General features: G+C 36.9%; 1 pseudogene across 1 annotated transcript; it reads right to left on the minus strand.

Annotated features, from left to right (window-relative positions):
• Positions 1-1,913: 1,913 nt before the first annotated feature.
• On the minus strand, positions 1,914-19,600 carry LOC148852291 (uncharacterized; annotated as a pseudogene). The gene is made up of 17 exons (XR_016099813.1): positions 19,496-19,600; positions 18,881-18,941; positions 18,688-18,762; positions 17,099-17,149; positions 16,874-16,972; positions 13,796-13,858; positions 13,531-13,685; positions 13,385-13,449; positions 12,347-12,484; positions 10,240-10,242; positions 7,075-7,084; positions 3,368-3,477; positions 3,144-3,279; positions 2,973-3,037; positions 2,667-2,828; positions 2,504-2,576; positions 1,914-2,419 (listed from the first exon to the last, which is right to left on the minus strand). The product of XR_016099813.1 is annotated as an uncharacterized LOC148852291 (transcript).
• Between the last annotated feature and the right edge of the window lie 1,589 nt (positions 19,601-21,189).

Genomic DNA, 21,189 nt, shown 5'->3' on the forward strand with positions numbered 1-21,189 from the left:
GTGGCAACTTGAGAAAGGTGGGAAAGGAATAGGAGACTGCTGAGGTTGCTTTTTAAGATAGCAAGGAAAGGAATTATCAGAACAGATTAGGAGCTCACGGTTGGAGTAAGGGAACAAGAAGAGGGCATCTGACATGGCCATTCTTATAGATAGATAGATAGATAGATAGATAGGTAGGTAGAGGAATGTATGGAGTCTAAGGGTCCTTTCACCGTCTCACACTTACTCTCCATTTTCATACAATACACGTGTGTATGAATATGTATTAAAAACCATAATTATTTTCTCCTCTATTTCTATTACAATTTGCACCTAATCCCACCACCTATACCATATCCCATGCATTTTGATTCCATTCTTTTTTTGGTAACTAATTCCACACCATATTATTTAATCACCTAAATTCTCTCCTTGTGTATAAATTACTTTCTAAAGAGTTACCCCCTATTAACCTATTCTTCAATTTCCCTTATCCTCTCTTTCATTTTCGCAATTATAAATTATTATGCACAAAATTCTCATTGGTCTTCTCAACCTAACGACACCTTTCACCTTGTTCTCATCTTCCTATCAGCAGAGGTAATCTTCCAAAACATTCATAATTCTAAAACGTTGAGTAAGTCATTCATCCAAGATATGTTATGAGTGAAAGTAAAATAGGGTGTGGGATAGGGATGATCTTCACATGCCGATTCAGCTTGTCTATTGGTATGGAAAATGCAACACGGTGACTCCAAATGGCTACACATGTATGAAAATTAAGAGAGAGAACATTGAGACACGTGGAGAGGGCAACGTGATATGGGGAGGTACCTCACTATTTTTTTGAGCACTGTTATAACAATTTTGTTCAACTAGTAGGAAAGCTTTTGATTCACTTTCTTGCACCTTCTTTTTTTTCTTTTTCTCCACAAGGTTACACAACACAAGAAGCAGTTCATCCCCAAACCCATAACCCCCCAACCCAGGTGCAGGCAAGATTTTTTTTTTCTTTTTTAGAACCCCAAACTTTACTCCAGACGGAGGAGAGACCACCTTAAAATCTATACTACCTATAAAAGAGTGAATGCCCCTTCTTTCTGAAATTTTCATTTGACGTTTTTTATCCCCCTTGTCTAAACATTAAATGGGCATAAAGAGGGCATATATGACTTTGAAACTGACCACTTGTAACTATCAAAAACTAACCATGAATTATAAATAGTTTCATCTTAGAAATACTGCCATGTACAAATGCATGTACATATTACTATTAAAATCATCAATACCAAGTAAACAGTACAGGGGAGGATGTAGCCCGCCTTGCCCCAAACCTGAGTACATCAATAACTCACCAAAGATCTTCATCCCTAAAATACAGAAATTATCCAATCCTAATCCTAGGAAGAAAAATTATTACAGCTACTTGGCACTGTTTGGATGACATGCAGGCAGGATTCGATCCCTAAGTTTCCGCTACATACTCTACCAACCAGCCAGTTGGGACCTTGCAGATTTACCTCAACTTTGAACCCATTTAAGGCTGATCCAATCCTAACCTAATATGGTATTAAATATTATATATAAAATGTATTGGGTGATACTGTAAATATAATTGAATCGGCACCGAAACTGAACCATTTAAACCGTTCTACATGTTGGGTCCTTCTCAAAACCAACAAAATAAGGTTATGTATGGATTGATGGATAATGGATAATAATAGAGAAACAGAAAATTGAGAGAGTTTTCAAGGAATTTCACAAATTTTGTCAAAAGCTTTCCCACAATTTTCTGTTTCTCTCGTCTCTCCATAGTGTGTACTTGAATGACAATTCTTCAGTTGCCTTTTGAAGCTTAACAAGGCAAATTCTTTAGCTGCTTTAGGCTATGTTTGCAAGTGCTTATGTTAAAAATAAGTGCTTAAAAGAGAGCATTTATTTGAAAAAATAAACATTTATTTCATATTGGGCGTTTGGTGGTCTTTTTCACCAATAAGCACTTGTGACTCTTTTTCCCTTCATTTTTCTTTCAAATTTTCAAAATATACAATGATTTATGTCTTGTTTTTACCTCCTTTCTTCAACTAGGGATATTGGTAGTTGGTGAGTTGCCATATATCCCTTCCTATCATATCGCCCTCAATTGTGGTGAGCACTCATGATGCCAGAAAGCACAGACAAAGATCAACAATAGATTCTCAATTTTGAAATCTATGCTAAGAGAACTGTGACAACCAGACAAGGTTCTAACTATTGATACCCCTGGTACACCGGTAGGAGCATATCGAGCGGTATCGGTACTGTTTTTTTTACTTTTTTTTTTATTTTTTCAAAACCGGTTCAGGAGAGCGTATCGGGCATTTGCTCCTTACTCTTTACACCAAAACTGCCGGTCTGGTGCTTGGAAGACCTGTTACTTTTCCAACTGCAACTGTTTTTCCTGTACAAGACACTATCCCAAGTAACTACCACAACATACAAAGTAGCGTGTCTCCATAGAACAAATAAACATCCTATTTCTTACCTTCAGTGCGAAGAGTAAATCTTCCAAGTTGTGGAAAATCAGAGAACTTCTCAATGCAAATCAAGTTATTAACCTGTGAAACACATTCTATTAAAACAACTTAGCAACTACCATCCTGACTCGAGCAAACACAACTTCTAAATCCATAGTTCATAGAATTGACCTGAATGCGGCATACAACAACAGCACCATTCTTCACAAAAAGGACCTTCTTCTTCATGGGTTTCCTTGTCTTTGGATCAATTTTCTGCAGCAGTTCCACAATTTCACACTCCTCAACAGCATGAATGTGCAGTACTGCCTTGTAACCAGCAGTAAAAATTGCCTGGAACACCCACAGACACAACTTACAGATTCAAATTTTCCAATGACTAATTGTAATACATCATATTCTTAACAAACATTGTAAAAACAATGAACTAGATCACACTGCTGGAAGCATGCCTCCCACTAAATTATGTGTGCATACATTGTCCAACAGCTCAAGAATCTGCGATTGTGCATCAAACTCAGAAACTGCAGTTATTGGTTTTGCTGCACAAAGGTCAACAAGTTAAGAGCCTCTATTGAAAAAACAAATTATGAGAAAAAATTAACTTACAATACAAATAAAATTTCTATGAATGTCTGGAAGACTTACCAACACTTGATAGGACAAAACCAGATAATATATCCTCTTCTTCAATCCCAGACAATTTTACATGAACATTCTCACCAGGCCCTGCACGATTTACTTTATTTTCATCACAGTGTATGCCAAGCACCTTCACTTGAGACTGCAGATCAACATGTAAATTCTTCGGTCACTTTTAAATTGCACCAAAGATTTTGGAGAAGAAAATAAGATTAGGTACAAGAGGACACCTTATTAGGCATGACCAATAAGCTATCACCCTCTCAAATGATACCGGTTCTGCACTACAAAATTGTCAATAACAGTTCCCATGTCTTTAAATTTGTCAATAATTGGCATTCTGCACCACAAAATTGTTACTAGAAGAAGAAACTGACAATGTACTCATAAATAATGCCAATAGTTCTTTATTAGTAGCAACATTCAAGTTGATTTTATTTATTATGTTAACCCTGCCATTAGATTTAATAGTAGGGAACAAGAATCAAAGCATTAAAAATCTAAGATAGCAGTAAAATTTGTCAAGTGTAATACATCATTCATTTACTGGGATTCCTTAATCTGCACTCCTGGCCTCAGGACCCCTATACAAGGTCCTGTCTCCTGTGTAGGCACTATAAATCTATCAAGGGAGTAAACCGAAGTCTTAGCTGGATGAGAATCCATTTGAATGAGCTTTTAAGTTTAGCAGCCAAAAAGTTTTCCCCCTAAGGGCACACCTAAGCAGCAATGGGCCCTTTTGAAATTCTTCATAGAGAATCAGCATAAAATTAAATAGGTTCTGCCATAAGATTACCATCTCAACAAGGAAGCTACCAATCTTTACAACAAGGCCCGCAGATTTATAAAGAATAGAGGACTGATTAAAAACAAACATCCCTTGAACCTTCTTTAACACCCCTTCCCCACTAAAAAAAAGTAGTAATCTCCAATTTATCAACTTTATAGATGCTCATGCAATCGATGTTTTAAAACCCAGCCTGGAGGTTGAACCACTATTTCTCCAGGTCAACAGGTCAGCAGTTCAACCATCCGGATCAAAGGTCTCTCACCATTGAGCTATCCCCTTGTCCTTTGGTTTTTTTTTTTTTTAATTTCCATGCCTCTTCAATGGCACAGCCGTTTGTTTTCTATTTACATTAGCATACCTGTTGAACCTATTCCTCTTTATGCTCTCCAGCTTCCTCGTTCTATGGACTCCAATACTCTCCCTTTTTAACTGTGAAATTGAGATCATTAGGGCTTTGTAGTAAGGTTGAGGAGAAACATGCTCAGGTTCACCTTCCTTCTATTCCTGATCCTCCCTTGTTTCATGTTTCCTTTCATTGACATAAGAGCAAGCCGAGTTCAAGAAATGTGGAGCATCCGGATGCTATACCGCCAGCCCCAACTTTTTGACTCCAAATCTTCTCTTCTTTCTTCCTCTCTTCTCTTCCTTCTCTCTTCTATTCAGCAACTTTTCTACCAAGAAAACATGGTACCAGCAACTTTAGGATTGTTATCAGTGCAGTGATGTAGGAGAATAGAAGAAAAGAAGAGAGGAAGAAAGAAGAGAGAGAAGAAGAGAGGAGAAATTTTTGAGAGTCAAAAGCATGCTGGCGGTGCCAACTATTTGTTATATATATACTAGGGCGACAGCAACTAAAAAAGTAAAAGGGTAAAAATACAATAGTACCCCTACGGTACTATACTTAGGAAAATAACAGCTTTCAACACTCCCCCTCAAGTTGGGACATAGATGTCAATCATGCCCAACTTGTCACATAAATCATGATGCCGTGAGTAGTGTAGCCCTTTTGTAAAGATGTCTGCAAGTTGATCCTCAAAGCTGACATAAGGAGTACACACTTCCCCTGTGACAACCTTTTCTCTGATAAAGTGTTTGTCGACTTTGATGTGTTTAGTTCTATCATGTAGCACTAGATTACGTATGTGTGTGTGTGTGTGTGAGAGAGAGAGAGAGAGAGATGAGGGGAGACTCTACCAAAGCAGAGCTACTAGCTGCTGTACAGGGGATTCAGCTACCCAGTCAACTTGGAATAGAAAGGCTGATAATTGAAGGTCATTCCCAGGTTGTTGTGGGGTGGTTGCTGGATCCAGATTCGACTGTCTGGGGTTTAAGAGATCTTCTTAAGAAGATGGTTTGGTTAACAAGGAATATGATAGTGAGGATCCAATTGGTAAGAAGATTGGCTAATGAGATGGCTGATTCTCTTGCAAAACAAAGGGTTAACAGGGATTCTCTGTTCTGGGCAGCTTTGTAATTGTGTATAATCTCTCTACTAGTGGTTACTTGTTTTCATGTAGTTCTAATATTTATACTTAAGAGTGAGGCTGCACCTCAAGCCTCTCTTTGGGCTTATTTGTAACAAATCTGTCTCTTGATTAATGAATTAAATTTCAATTATCAAAAAAAAAAAAACATTAATTGATATTGTGCATGAAAGGGCATATATAATCACATATGTTTTGGTGATTGTCCCTAGGTCCCATACAAAGGATTCTTTCTAACAGACAAATGCATCAGGTGGGCAGACTCCTCTCCCCTTTCCTTTTTATTTTGGAAATGTACATGGGAGTTAGGAGGGGATGCTTAGGGAAGCACACATTTGAATGGAATAGTGTGAGATCACTACATCCCATATGTATTATGGACAACACTAAAGGCATTCAATTGCTTCAAATGGGTTTCTGGTCTTAATACAGACCGTAATAAAAGCTAAATGCTTGAAATTAATGAGAAATTGCTAATAGTATCAGCATACAACGCTTGATATAGCCTCTAAAATGTGATGTTTCTAGTCTCTCGAGTATCTTAGGTTCTGTCTATGTGCTAATAAGAATTGATAAAGTTCTAGCAAAAGTGTACATTTTAATTAAACCCACCTTCACCAATATACCTATCTTATTATCTGTTTCAACACCTCCATCATAAGTAAAAAAGAAGCCTGAAAAGATAATAAGAGATTTTTTTCGGGAGAGACAAGTGCAACTTGTGTAAGGAAGAAACCACTGCCTTAGATAAAATGAGTTTGGAGCTTCTCTGAGAAGAATCATAATTTATGGCATTCAAAAACCATAAGCCAATATGATTTATATAATGGAAAATTATAGGTTCTCTATCCAGGTATCCTCCCAATAAGGACACTCTCCTCTCCTTGGAAATCCACCAAAAGTCTGTCACCTACTTTCATCCAATACATAAAGTATGACACAGAGTCAAGATTCAGGATTAGATTTTGGTAGACAAATGGTCATTTTAGTGAAAGTTCCATAAGACTCATTTGAGGCTGCTAACTCTTGGAATTCTAGGTATCACAATGGTTTGAGTAATCATTAGTAGGGATGAAGTTCCTTTAATTGGCTGTCTTAGAAATTTCTTCCCTAAACAAATTCTCAGTTTTACATTTTGAACTATAAGTTGTTTGTTCTCATTCTCCTCTAGGATGTTTCAATGCCTTTCTGAGCATGACCACATTTTCACAAAAGTGTTATAAGGGTAGCTTGGCTGTAATTATCATGATGTCCAACAAATACAAGTTTCTAATCAACTTTATGCTGGTTAAGAAATGAACCTGAAAAATAATGTAAGTGTCAAAAAGTGAATCAAAACAAAGTATCTTGCATTGCAAGTTTGGGAATAATGGAACAATAAATAATTGAGCAAAAGCACTATCAATTAGGAAATGAATCAAAAGAGAGAGCATCTACATAACCAGCAAAACAATGAAAGAAGAGACCGTACTTTTGACAAACTTTATATTGTGCATACGATATTGTAACATTTAACCATCATATGATTTTTTCAGAAAAGGATCGAGTCATAATAATTGAACCCAAACCCTTGAGTGGTTTGTGAATCATACTGTAAATTGTAAGGATTTGACAACTATAGTACAAAGACTAATCAATAAACTATATAAATTATATTTCATACCTAAATGGACCTTTAGGATTGTTATCAGTGCAGTGATGTAGGAGAATAGAAGAAAAGAAGAGAGGAAGAAAGAAGAGAGAGAAGAAGAGAGGAGAAATTTTTGAGAGTCAAAAGCATGCTGGCGGTGCCAACTATTTGTTATATATATACTAGGGCGACAGCAACTAAAAAAGTAAAAGGGTAAAAATACAATAGTACCCCTACGGTACTATACTTAGGAAAATAACAGCTTTCAACACTCCCCCTCAAGTTGGGACATAGATGTCAATCATGCCCAACTTGTCACATAAATCATGATGCCGTGAGTAGTGTAGCCCTTTTGTAAAGATGTCTGCAAGTTGATCCTCAAAGCTGACATAAGGAGTACACACTTCCCCTGTGACAACCTTTTCTCTGATAAAGTGTTTGTCGACTTTGATGTGTTTAGTTCTATCATGTAGCACTAGATTACCTGCTTTGTTATCACTGAATAGGGTCATAGGTCTGTACATTGGAAAACTCAACTCACTCAACAGATTCTTTAGCCACATAATTTAAGCCACTCCATGAGCCATTGCCCGATATTCAGCTTCAGCACTGGATCTATCTACCACATTCTACTTTTTGCTTCTCCAGGTAACTAGATTTCCTCTTATGAAGATACAATAGCCACTAGTTGACTTTCTGTCATTCAGGGATCTTGCCCAATTTGCATCAGTGTACAAATGCCCGTGCTTTTGAAACAACAAGCATGCACTTGGGAACTTCTTAAAATATCTGAGAACTCTTTCTGCTGCTTCAAGGTGAGTGGTCTTGGGAGTATGCATGAACTGGCTAACACCGATTGCATAAGTTATGTCGGGGCGGGTCATAGAAAGATATAACAATCTTCTTATAAGTCTCTGAAACTGTTTCACATCCTTGATGGGTTCACCTTGGCAGTCACCTAATTTGTGGTTAGGATCAATAGGGGAATCAACTAGCTTCATTCCCAATTTTCCTGTATCCTAGAGTAGATTTAGGACATATTTCCTTTGGGAAATGAAGATACCCTTTTGTGAGCAGGCAACTTCAATTCCAAGGAAGTACCTTAGAGGACCTAGATCCTTTACTTCAAACTGTGTAGCAAGAAAAGTCTTCAACTTTTGGATTTAATCCTTTCAATCGCCAGTGATAATTATATCATCAACATATACTATCAGAGCAGAAATTTTTCCTTCCCCTTTTTTCACAAATAATGTGTGATTAGATTGACACTGCTTGTATCCTTTTTGCTGAACCGCTGCATGGAACCGGATAAACCAGTCTCTCAGTAATTGTTTCAGCCCATATAATGATTTCTTTAACCTGCACACTTTCTATTCATTACCTTGAGCCCAAAAACCAAGGGGTTGTACCATGTAAACTTCCTCTTCAAGGTCACCATTCAAAAATGCATTCTTGATATCAAGCTGATGTAGATCCTAGTCAAGATCAGCAAGGGAGAAAATGACTCTAATGGAGTTCATCTTGGCAGCGTGTGCAAAAGTCTCTGCATAATCAACTCCATACATTCGTGTAAACCCCTTTGCCACTAAACGAGCTTTATACCACTCCACCATGCCATCAGCCCTATGTTTGACTGTGAACACCCATTTACATCCAACTAGGTCCTTTCCCTTAGGAAGATCTACTAGTTCCCATGTGCCATTTTTATGTAGAGCATTAATTTCTTCCTTCATAGCATCTATCCATTCAGGCACTAAAAGAACTTCTGCCACATTCTTAGGGATAGGAACACTGTCAATGGAAGTGAGAAAGGCCCAAAAAGAAGGTGATGTTTTCATAGGAAACAAAGTGGGAAATGGGTTGTTTAGTATTGCAAGATCCAATACCTTTCTTGTGAGCAATGGGAAGGTCAAGGTCATTAGCAACAAAGGTATCAATAGCAATAGGGTCAAGGACATCAATAGGAACCAAGATACCTGAGTGAGTATGATCCACCCCAGAGAGTTTGATGGCATTGGAGGCATAGCTTCTAGGTTCTCCACAGCTCTTGAACTTGGTTGGCCTTTGTGACGACGAAAAAAGACACGAAAAGGAGGAGGATTAGAAAGAGGGAAAAAGGCTCACTCTTAGAGAAAGAGACGTCCATGGAAACATAAAACTTCCGAGAAACATGATCAAAACAACGGTATCCCTTTTGAGTGAAAGAATACCCCAATAAGATGCAAGGAATAGCACGAGGGTCTAATTTTCCACGAGTGGGTGGCAGATTTTGGAGAAAACAACAACCAAACACACGAGGAGGAATGGAAAGAAGGGGAGCCTTAGGAAAAAAAAAGTTGATGTGGGGCTTTGCACTCTAACCAACGAGAGGGCATACGATTGATGAGATAGGTAATACAAAGGACAACCTCAAGCCAAAATCGTTTCGATACATTCATATGGATTAGGACAACACCATTTTGTTGTGGTGTTCGGGCACAAGAGCTACGGTGAAGTGAACCACGTGAAGCAAAAAAATCCATGAGATCACTATGAAAATACTCTTTGGCATTATCTAATTGAAAGATTTGGATTTTAGATCGAAATTGGGTGAAGATTATCTGCTGAAAATCTCGGATAATTTTTGGTACTTCATCCCTGGTTCGCATGGGATATACCCATGTATATCTAGAATAATCATCGATAATGGTAATAAAATACTTATAGCCACTCTCAGATGGTAAAGTAACAAGGCCCCACACATCATAATGAACAATGTGGAAAGGAAATTCAAATTTATTATTCTTTGAAGGAAAATGATTTCTACACTGCTTACTCAATTGGCATGTTTGACAAGAAAAATCTGAAACTAACACTAGCTTAAACAACTCTGGAAACACCATTTTAAAGACTCAAAAGATAAATGACCAAGACGACAATGCCATAAATAGACCTGACTCTTACAGGACTAACTATTAGACTTTGTGATTTGAAGACCAGCCTTATTCTCCAACATGTAAAGTCCATCCACCATACATCCTCTACCAATCGTCTTCCCCGAGGCCAGATCCTAGATCACATAGTAAGAAGGGAAAAATGTTACTGAGCACTTTAAGGAATTAGTAATACTACTAACAAAAAACAAATTAATGGGAAATTTTGGGACATGTAAAACATCAGAGAAGGTAAGGCCAAAAGGAAAAGAAATGGTTCCTTGACCAGCTATGGTAGTGTATGATCCATCAGCTAGTCTCACATTGTCTCTTCCAGAAATGAGGTGATAGGTTTGAAAGTAAGAGGACGTACCGATCATGTGTTTAGACGCTCCAAAATCAATAATCCAAGGAGTGTCAGGGGGCATGAGATGCAGCATGGAAAGTTGTGGCAGAGTTACCTGATGTAGACACAAATGAAGTTAAGGGAGGAACATCCATCTGATGAATTGCTCTACCATATAGCTCTAAATGGTCACGGAAGGAATTAATAATATCCTCCCTTGGGTCAGATCCAAAGACGTTAGTCGGTGTCACATTAGTAATGGGGGGCTGATTTTCCTGAGAGGCCATGTTTGCCACAGTGTTCTTTTTTGTACTTAGCATGTCCTGACTTTTTATTCAGATCTGAACCTTGCTTCTTATTCAAATCTTGAGCCCATTTTGGCTTCCCATGAAGATCCCAGCATGTATCTTGGGTGTGTCAGGGTTTCTGGCAATGAGTACACCACAGTTTGTCTTTGTCATCCACCCTTTTTTGAGAGTCCACCCTCTTAAAGGTATTCCCACCACCTGTAATCACACTTCATTTTGCTGCCAACCCAACTACATCCCCTCTAGAACTGTTCATCAAGTTACTTCTACTTTTTTCTAATTGTACAAGAGCATAAACTTCCTGGACGGAGGGAAGATCCTTGCTACCTAGGATCTGAACTTTGATAGATTCATATGCAGGATTCAAGCCATGTAGAAAAGCAAACACTCTCTGCTGAGATACAAGTTTCTTGTATAATTTTGCATCTCTATCACACTTCCAGTCCACACTCTGATAATGATCTAACTCCTTCCAGACAGAAGTCAAGTCTGAGTAGTACACAGAAAGACACCTCTCCCCCTGTTTACAAGTGGATGATTCTGCCTGTAATTGATAAATCTTTGCATAGTGACGCAGCTCAGAATAGGTTGATTTTGCATATTCCCAAATTTCATTTGCCGTTTCAACCCACATAAAGTTCCTTCTTATTTAGGGTTGCATAGACACTAAAAGCCAGGACATGACCATGTTGTTTTCCTGGTTCCATCTGTCATATTCAGCACTCCCAGAATTGGGTTCTTTGATTCTCCCATTTATATAACCTATCTTTCCCCTTGCAGTAATATACAACTTGATCCCTCTTAACCATTCCAAAAAATTTAAACCGTCGAGAGGAATAACAGCCATGGGAAATGATAGGTCCACACCCCCACTCATTCCATTCTGCATTGAGGAAACACCGGACGTAGTAGAATCTTCACCGCTCATGATTACTGATTCAAAAAAGACTCTTAAGAGTGGGGCAAAACTTAAAAAAAAAAAAGGCTAACACCAAGGGAGAAAGGGAGCCCCCCTTTTTTCTTCTGAAACACAACCCCTTTTTGATAACACCAGGTGCTGTTACCCCCATTTTTTGAAAAGCACAGGTGCTGTTACAGCACCAACAGGCCCCCTTTTTGATAAACACCAGTGCTGTTACAGGGCAGACAAGTCAATTCTTGATCTACGCATCAAATATGGATGCTATTACAGCAAGTACAGGTCACCTTGACCTTACGGTTCAGCATAAAAGCTGCTACCACAGCACATAAAAGGTCTTCACCGACCTACAAAATTTTTCATGGGTCAGTCAACCCCACAAAAAAGGAAATACAGAGGTGCTGGTCACCTCACATCCAATCAGCAGACCTAATACAGGTTCTGCCCTGGCGCACGACCAGGAAAAAAAAAAAGGAAAGAGAGAGATTACTTCAGGCGTGAGAACTGTAGATGATGGCGGCAGATCTTCAATCACTCGAACTGTAGATGGTGGCGGCAAATCTGGAAGTCTGGGCGATCTCTCCTTTTCAGATCTAATGGTCTGGCTCTGATACCATGTTATCAGTGCAGTGATGTAGGAGAAAAGAAGAAAAGAAGAGAGGAAGAAAGAAGAGAGGAGAAAGATTTGAGAGTCAAAAGCATGCTGGCGGCGCCAGCTATTTGTTATATATACTAGGGCGACAGCAACTAAAAAAATATAAGGGTAAAAATACAATAGTACCCCTGCGGTACTATACTTAGGCAAATAACAGCTTTCAACAAGGATCACGTGGTGGGACTTTTATGGCATCAAGAGCTTCAAAAAGGCACGGTCCATTCCACCATGAGCATACACCCTTTTCCACCCTTGTTTTCATGTTAGAGCCAATAAGACCAGATATCGGGAGAAATTGAACATCTGCACAGACAAGAAATAGCTTAACTATCACAAGCATTTAATACCTTAACAATTGTCACAAACAATCAGCATATGGCCACACATGTTACAAGGTAAAGACTAAATAGTAAAGACCAATTATATTCAACATCATAGCTGCATATGTTTTAAAATAAAGTCCCACGAATATTTTTGTCCTTCACTCCAAAATCCAAAAGAAAATGATGATGATGATGATTGTGGGAAAGGACTCTATTGGGCCTTATAGAACCAAGATGGTGGTATCCTAATGGTCAATTCAGGCCCAATTGATGAGGGACTTCAATCTGGGTTAAGGCGTTAGCTCTTCTTCAGGGGTTGATATAGATTGTCTCAATTAGTTACCCCAATATGGAAATTAAAGGGGATTACCACAAGGTAATAGGATGGCTGAGGGGAGATGTATTTGTTGCATGGATAAATTTGTCAGCTATTAGCGAGGCAAGGTTTTTGAAATCAGTCTGAAAACCTTTTTCAGGTGGGCCCATAAAACTGCAAGCTCATTAGTGGTTTCATTGGCTGGAAAAGGGGTTATCAGAGAGACATGTATTTGAATCCTACTCAAGGGAGAAGGCTACCATTTATTTTCTTGCTGATCTAAAAAAAAATGCTAGGAAGACTAGAAACTGAAAATTTAGATAACAATTATAGTTGAAATAAAAAATACCAGAGGAAAGTTGAAGTATGTGGACAAAATAAGCTATATCCAGATCCACACATCATAAGACTTGGAACAGGTGGACATAGGACCTAGTATGGTTACACATGGATCTGATGGTGACTCCTTTGTTCTAACCTATAAGTGAAATTGGATGTTTTTGAAAGTCAAAATAATAACCATGTCAATGGTAGCTGAACAAACAATAAAGGACCCCCCATTACCTTTCTTCACATTGTAACCTGACGATTTTAGGAAAGGTATCATCTTTGACTTTATTTCATCATACCTGGGAAAGCAATAAATTTGGAAATATTACAAATTACTCAAACCTAAAAAATGCAGAGCAAACAAAGTTCCTGTAAAGCACCTCACTTTTGACCATCTTACAGTAGGATCATCCATTTTGTTGACAACAATGAGCAACTTAGAAACACCTAAGGTCTTTGCAAGTTGGACATGTTCACGAGTCTGTCCACCCTTTTCATACCCAGTTTCAAATTCTCCCTTCCGTGCAGATGTTACCTAAATATCACAGAAGAAACATTTATAGTTGAAAATAAGTAATGAAATTCAAATACTCATCCAAAAACTTTAACACATTATAAAAGAAAAACATCACACCATTAGCTTACCAGAACACCAATATCAGCTTGAGATGCTCCACTGATCATGTTCGGAACATAACTCTTGTGACCCTAGAGTGACAAACAGATATACAAACAAATTAATTAACATGATGGTATAACAAAGAATTGGTTGTAACTAATACAAATACAATACAAATAAAATATAAATGCCATAATTGTTATGGACCAAAAAAAAAAATGCTCCTCTCCCCAAGAAACGCAAAAGAAGGTCCCTTCCTTTTGGATCAATCTCCATGTCAATTTATCTTGTTGATCCCCAAAATGATAGTAATTGGAAAGTTTTAAGGCACTCAATCTCCATGCCTGAGGGAGTCCCACACAATCATGCTATTATGAAGATGGGATAAGTCATCAATTGTCTTGTCAACATGGCTAAACAAAACAAAAATCCCAAGGCAAAGATCCCAAAACAATAATCCTCCCAAAAATGGATACTTGCATGTCTTAAGGGGCTGAAACTGGCTTCTTCATCTGTGTAGACTAATTTGATTATTGAAGAGGGCTGTCAGTTTGTAATCGTGTGGCTCTTCTCAGAATGGAGGCCCTTGAATCCTAAGAAAACTGATTATAGCAGCAAAAACATTGGCATATAACCGCCAACTGGTGGTGGCTCCATTGTAGGGCTCAAATTTCGCTGCCACCAGGGTTGGGGAGATTAAGGGGAAGGGGAGGGGTATATATATATATATATATATATCCAAAAAGAAATTTGGCATATAACTTTTACTTGGAGACCAAGGTCTGCCAGGACTTGCTGATTCCCAAGGGTAACCAGAACACAGATTGTGGGGCACCAGGCCCAGGGGTGAATATATGACCTTATCACCTTTTGAAATGTTTGTAATTTCAACCTCTTGGTGCATCTTTGACTCCTTGTAATAGTCCCTTCAAAACCCTTAAGAAAGGTTGGGTCTTGTCTCTCTTATTACCATCTCTTTAACAAATAACAGAAATGCACTAAAAGAAGAAAAAGACCCAATACAGTCCAGACTAGATGGTAGGGAGATTACAACAACAGCTAAGAGCTGCTCACACACATGCAAATTTCAATTAGCATATTAAAATTGGACCCATAGTCCATGCATTCTCCAAACACACCCTTGAAAATTAACACAGCCCTGACTAGACTATTGGCAAGGGAATTAGCCAATCTTGGGACTCAATTGAACAAGCTGTTCAGGCTTCTTCCCTGACCAGGACCCTGAACTTCCAAGCAGGTTCTTACTCAGAGTTGAGCCAAGAAATGTCCACCTTGCAATCACCTTCAACAGTCCCCCCAACTAATTCTGAAATGCCAAAAGTTTTAGTCCTTGTATCACCGCCAACAATTCAGCCCTCAATGAACTTCCAACACCAACTGCTCCTCAGCATCTTAACTTTATAGTACCCACTGCATCCCTTACAAAACCTCCTACCCTTGATTCACCTGGACTGCCTACTTGGGGTGGGAATCAATCAATCAGTCTCCTAGGTCGTCCCATTTTAAAATCATCCCAGGTTTCCGTCATATTAAGAGATCATCCATTTTAATACCTTTGAACTCTTCACAAATTAATACCCAATGGGCCATGGCCATCCTTGATCAGCTAAATCAAAAGATCTACCCCCACCTCCTTATTATCAAAAATTCTTTCCTTTCTTTCCCCCAAATGCTCCAAAATATTGCAGCCCTTACACAATGCCATAATAGTTTCTTTCTCTTAGCATTGCATTCTAGCAAGTCTTGTGAGAAGCTCCATTTTAGGAGCATTGACATTTAATTAATGCATCAAAACATTGATCTTTTTTTAGTTGACAAAAGAAGTGGATATATATATATAATAGTTTTATTATATAAATTATAACATATATTTTATACAAATATTGTATGGCATATAATATATATATATAAGATAGATAGATAGATAGATATAGATATAGATATATTAAAATATAATGTATTTAAAGTCATAGGGCCAAAGCCCAGACTAGGCCATGATCACCCCTAGACCTTAGTCCATGGGCACAACCCCCTGTGCTGTAAACAAAATCAATATAAAGGTCTGGACTACCCGGTAGCTATCTTTTGCAGTAAGCTGGATTTATCATTATGGATCATTGATGAGTCCAAAGGTCATTTGGCATTTTTCTCATCAACAACCAATGATGAAAGCATTTTATTAAAGATGATAAAATGAAAAAGTCCTGTTGCCAATAACCAACAGGAAACAATAAAAGAATATCATAAGCTGGCAATCATTTAATACAATGAAGAAGCATAATCTTTGTTGTTCACCCATTGGACCCAGTACCCTCACTCTAATCCGTCTTCGATTCATCCTTTGAGCAAAGTACCATAGAATCCACCTAAATGATATGTAATTGACTTAACTTCTCTAGGTGTAAATCTGAAAGACCAGGAACCTCCTCAAGCATGGACATCCAGCTTACATCAATTTGGCAATTGCCTTCAATTAACAAGCCATTCCAGCTTGATGAAGACCATTTAGCATCAGGCCACCCAAGTGTCTACCCTAAAGCCACTCAACAACATTAGATTTCCAACTGCAACAAACTAGCGAATAGAAGCTGAAATAGAATATCCCTAAAATTCATGGAAGTCAAAAGAAAGAAATAGCACATTCAAAGATGTTATACCCCAACAATAAAAAACCACATGTCCTAGAAATTAATAGAGAAATAAGATTTAAAGAATTAAACGCTGTCTAACCAAACCACTTCCATGGGAATCATATGATTAATTATCAAGTTGGTAACACACACCACCGACAATAACAACAAAGAAGCAGAAATCTAAACCAATTAGATCTTATGTGATTATTTCCATGAAATTGGCTGAACTTCAAATTCTATGTCAATTACCCCCATCCATAATTTAGATCTCGTTGCCTGAACATGGTGTAATTACTCCATAAAAACTAGGTTCAGGCATAAAAGAGGTAAATAAAGGAAATATATATATATAGACATCCACAAACATGACACTAAGACAAGGAACCTCAAAGCTAAGCAAGAAATATTCGATATTCAATGAATATTAGGTCTGCATTTATGAAAACATACCAACATGACCGATAAACACAACATTTAGGTGTCGGTTCTTGTTTTCTTCCTTTTCATCTGATTCTTCAACATCCTCTTCAGGAGAAGTCATTTCCTTATCTTTCATTGATATTTCAACAGAATATGCAGCATAGAAAAAAAAAATCATGAGCAATATCAAACAAGAAACACAAACTTAAATTGTAAAGAAGGAAGAAAGAAGAAAATATAATATGAATATGGCACCTTTAGGCTCCTTCACTGGCTTCATGTTTTCCTGGACCTCATCCTTCAAATCTGCAATTAGCCAAAAAATAGAGAATTTTAGAGGGTATACTTCTATATTACATTAGATGCTATGATAATAAGGTTCCTGCCATTGATGTGGCAGCAATGGAGGAACTATGAACTACAAATCTAGTGGTCCAGCATCACCACTTCTGTATTATCCATTTCTTTAGCAATCTAAAATAAGACCTCACAGTTAATAACTTCTTTGTAAATAATAAATGGAATTAATATCAAAAGTTAATGCAAGCATGCATACAAAGCCCCAGATTAGAAATTTCAAAAATAGAGCTGACCAGATCAATCCCAACCTAAAAAACAAAAAGACCATATACAAAATGCACAAAAAAAATCACTCAAATGAGATCCCCACGCCAGGCCATCCCTCTGCACTTACCTGTTAGAAAGGTTATCAGCAGTTGACTTGGCCAATCTCATAGCTCATATTTTGAGCCAATCTTTCATTATGGAACTGAATATACCGTCCAGCAACCAGCAAGAAAAAGTCAAGAAAAAGATCTATGGTTGAATCAACTTCCAAAATCACAGCATGAAAGACTTATCTTTCACAGATAAGACTATCATAGTTGGCTACACCATTGACTTGCCCAACCATTATGTAGATGACTACTCAGTCATCTAAACCACAATAGAGACGGATGGAAAAGGCCAATTGGGAAAGAGGTATCATGAAAACACGCATTTGCTTTTTGCACAAACAAACAACCATATAAAAAATGCCATAAATTAGGAAAATTAAACCCATAACTTTTGATTTTGTGTCATAAGCCATCCAGTATTCCATCTCCTGGAAAGGATTTCTCAACAAGCATATCTAATGAGGAAGTTGTCTCAATATCAATAAGTACTGCATAAAGGCAATCATCCATGCAGAAGATACTCCTCTAGTTTACCATTCTTGTTGCCATATTGAAAATTGAAACAATAATGACATTAAAAAAACAAAGAAAAGGTCAGTGTTTGGCATTAGAATAAATAAAGGGGTAAAAAAGGAGTGTGGCACCAACTTCAGGGAAAAGGACTCCAGAAGAACATTTTGATAGCCAGTAAACAATCAGGATATACCAAATTGATAATAGGAACTTAAAAAGATAACAAAGGTGATGTTTGGTGTGTGTTTTCGGTGCGTCTTTTGGTCTGTGGAAAGTATAAAAGATCAAAAAATGGTCCTTTCCCATTTGGCATCATGTAGACCAAAAGGCCCGAAAATGAGCATGTGAAAAGACTGAAAGATCAGTGCATCTTCTCGTCTACTGGGCTATTGAAAGCTCAGTGCATCTTCTTGTCTACTGGTCTATTGAAAGATCTACATAGCAAGACTTGCCAAACAGCCCCAAAGTAAACTTACTGAAATGTTGGTTATTCGCAAATAGCTTTATACAAATGAAATCATGATGTTAAACTAAACCGTCAGCTATGGCAATTTTTCAACTATATTAATTCAAAATGCAAATTCGCCTGTATAAACCTAATTCTGATATACATTATCATATTTTCTCAAGCTATCTCGGAGTACCACCTCCTACCTTCTTCCATTTTATCTGGTTGTTCAACCTCTTCCAGCTTTACATGCTGTGGAGCCGTCACTTCATTATTATCTTCTGCAGAAATGCAAAGCATTCACAATTAGAAAACAAAATACATCAATGCAGAAAAAAAAAATGTCTACACTTTCTATATGAAAGATAACCAACTGGGTCATAAAAGTTATAGGATTACCTGCAGAGTGCGGAGTCCAACTGCAGTGACTGGATGCTTGACCGGATCTCTTCATCGATATCTGGAACCAGACACAAGTTAAAACAAACCCAATTACAGTGAAAGCAAATAAGGAAGTCAATTTGTCTCAAACACAGAAATCCCATAAACAGAATAATACAAGCATCCATCTAAATTTCCAAATACCCTTCTAATCACTTGATAAAATCAGCAAAGAAAAAAAAAACTTTAGAAAAGCACAAACTCTTAAATCTTTCTTTCAAATTGTAAGGTATTGGTGTCCATCCCCGTTTGCATGTATCCTTCGCTTTCATATCCAAATTAAAAATAAAATAAAATAAAATAAAATCACCAGCATAGTCCACTTTCATTAAAAAAAACAAAAATAATTTGCTCGTATAAATGGTAAAAAGAAGATAGAACCCGTAAGATCAGGAGCTAGAATTTAGACTGAAATCAAGCTCAGAATCAATCAAGCAATCAAAAAAGAAACTCAGAGGCATGAACAAAAAAAACTGGAAAAAATATACAAGCAAAAATCATTCAACTGGAAGTGTGACAACAGAGAGAAAATAAGAGATTCAATAAGAGAAAGAGAGGAAGATGGTCTCTTACCCATCGTTGTAGAATTTTCTCCGGCTCTTTGTTCGAACAGAGCACAGGAAATGAAACGAGAAAAGGGGAAGGCTCAGACAACGCTTCTAGTGAAGAATTGGAATCTGCTCCTCACACAGGGCGCCTCACAACGACATGCTTCCAATGCACGGTGAGATGTACCTGTGAGGTTGGTGTGAGGCGCCATATGTAAGGAGCAGATCCGGTCTCGTACATGCCGCTGCATCACGGCTTTACACCTCTTCAACCTGCATAGATGGTTCAGATTTGTCTTTGAACAGATGATGCACTTATTGACGGTTCAGATTTTATCTCGATCGTAAGATACAATCCCTTTGGTGTTTTTTTTTTGGTTTCCTTTTCAACAGTCTCCACTCTCGAATGGGTGAGAAAAAAATCGAAAAACTGAAATCGAACCAAAAAATTGATTAATCGAATCGGTTCGGTTTGAATTCGGTGTTTTTAAAAATCGAAAATATCAGTTTGGTTTCAGTTAACTCAATATAGAAAATTAGCAGTTAATCAAATCGATCGGTATATATATATATATATATATATTTCTATATATTTTATATATATTTTTATTTTTTATATATTATAAATCAATAAATATATATTTATAATATATGATATATTATTTATTATTTAAAATATAATATTTTATATATATTTATAATTTTTTATTATATATTTATATATTTTTATAATATATATTTTAAATTTTAAAAAACTAAAAAATTGATAATTAACTGATTAATCAATTGGTTTCGATTCGGTTTCGATTCGGTTTCGATTATAGTACCGGTTTGGTTAAAAAGAAAAAGAAAAAGAACACCCCTTATTTCGAAGCAAGTTGCCAATGCAATCGAGTTCGTGCTCGGATTACTGGAAATCAGTGAATCAGTGGGCACGTTTTAGCACCTGTTGACGGTACAGATTTTATCTCGATCCTAAGATACATCCCTGTTTGGCTTTCTTCTCAATAGTCTTGACTCTTGATGCCAACGCAATTGAGTTCGCAGCCGAGTTACCGAGTCAATTCGGTAGGCATGTTTAGATACGAGGGACGACGATATGGAAGAAAAAAGAAAAACCTCCAAAAAGGTTTTGAAAGCTTTTCGTGGAATTTTTCTAATATGAACCATATAGGATTAAAAAATTTTTATTTAAATGGCAATAAACGAAAATGATTAAAATATTATGATATTATAAATAATATTATAAAATAATAAAAACGATAAAATAAGAAATTAAAAAATAAATAATATTGATAAAAATTTAAAATACTATTAAACAATAAAATCATAGAAAACATTATAAAATAACAAAAACACTAAACAATGAAAATGACTAATAAATAACATTAGTAGAATATTAAAATATATTTTTATCAAGTTTTTGTCTAGGAAATAGAATTCAAATTTTAAAATTGTATAGGAAGTAAAACTATTTTTCCATTCAGATAGTGGATTAGCAATTCAACAGTTTAGGTTAATCTATAATGTCATAATTAAATAATAAGAATTAAAATTAAAAACATATAAAAATACAAAACATATAAAAATACAAAACAATGTTGGGCACATCTATTATAGGGTGAGCATAATTCAGTTAAAACCAAACCAAAAATTTTGGTTTGTTTTTTTAGGGTTTTGGTTAATTCGGTTTTTAGAATTAGAAATTTGGTTAACCAA

The sequence above is a fragment of the Nelumbo lutea genome, chromosome 5 (assembly GCF_056320005.1).
Source record: "Nelumbo lutea isolate HS-2025 chromosome 5, American lotus-T2T, whole genome shotgun sequence".
Classification (NCBI taxonomy): domain Eukaryota; kingdom Viridiplantae; phylum Streptophyta; class Magnoliopsida; order Proteales; family Nelumbonaceae; genus Nelumbo; species Nelumbo lutea.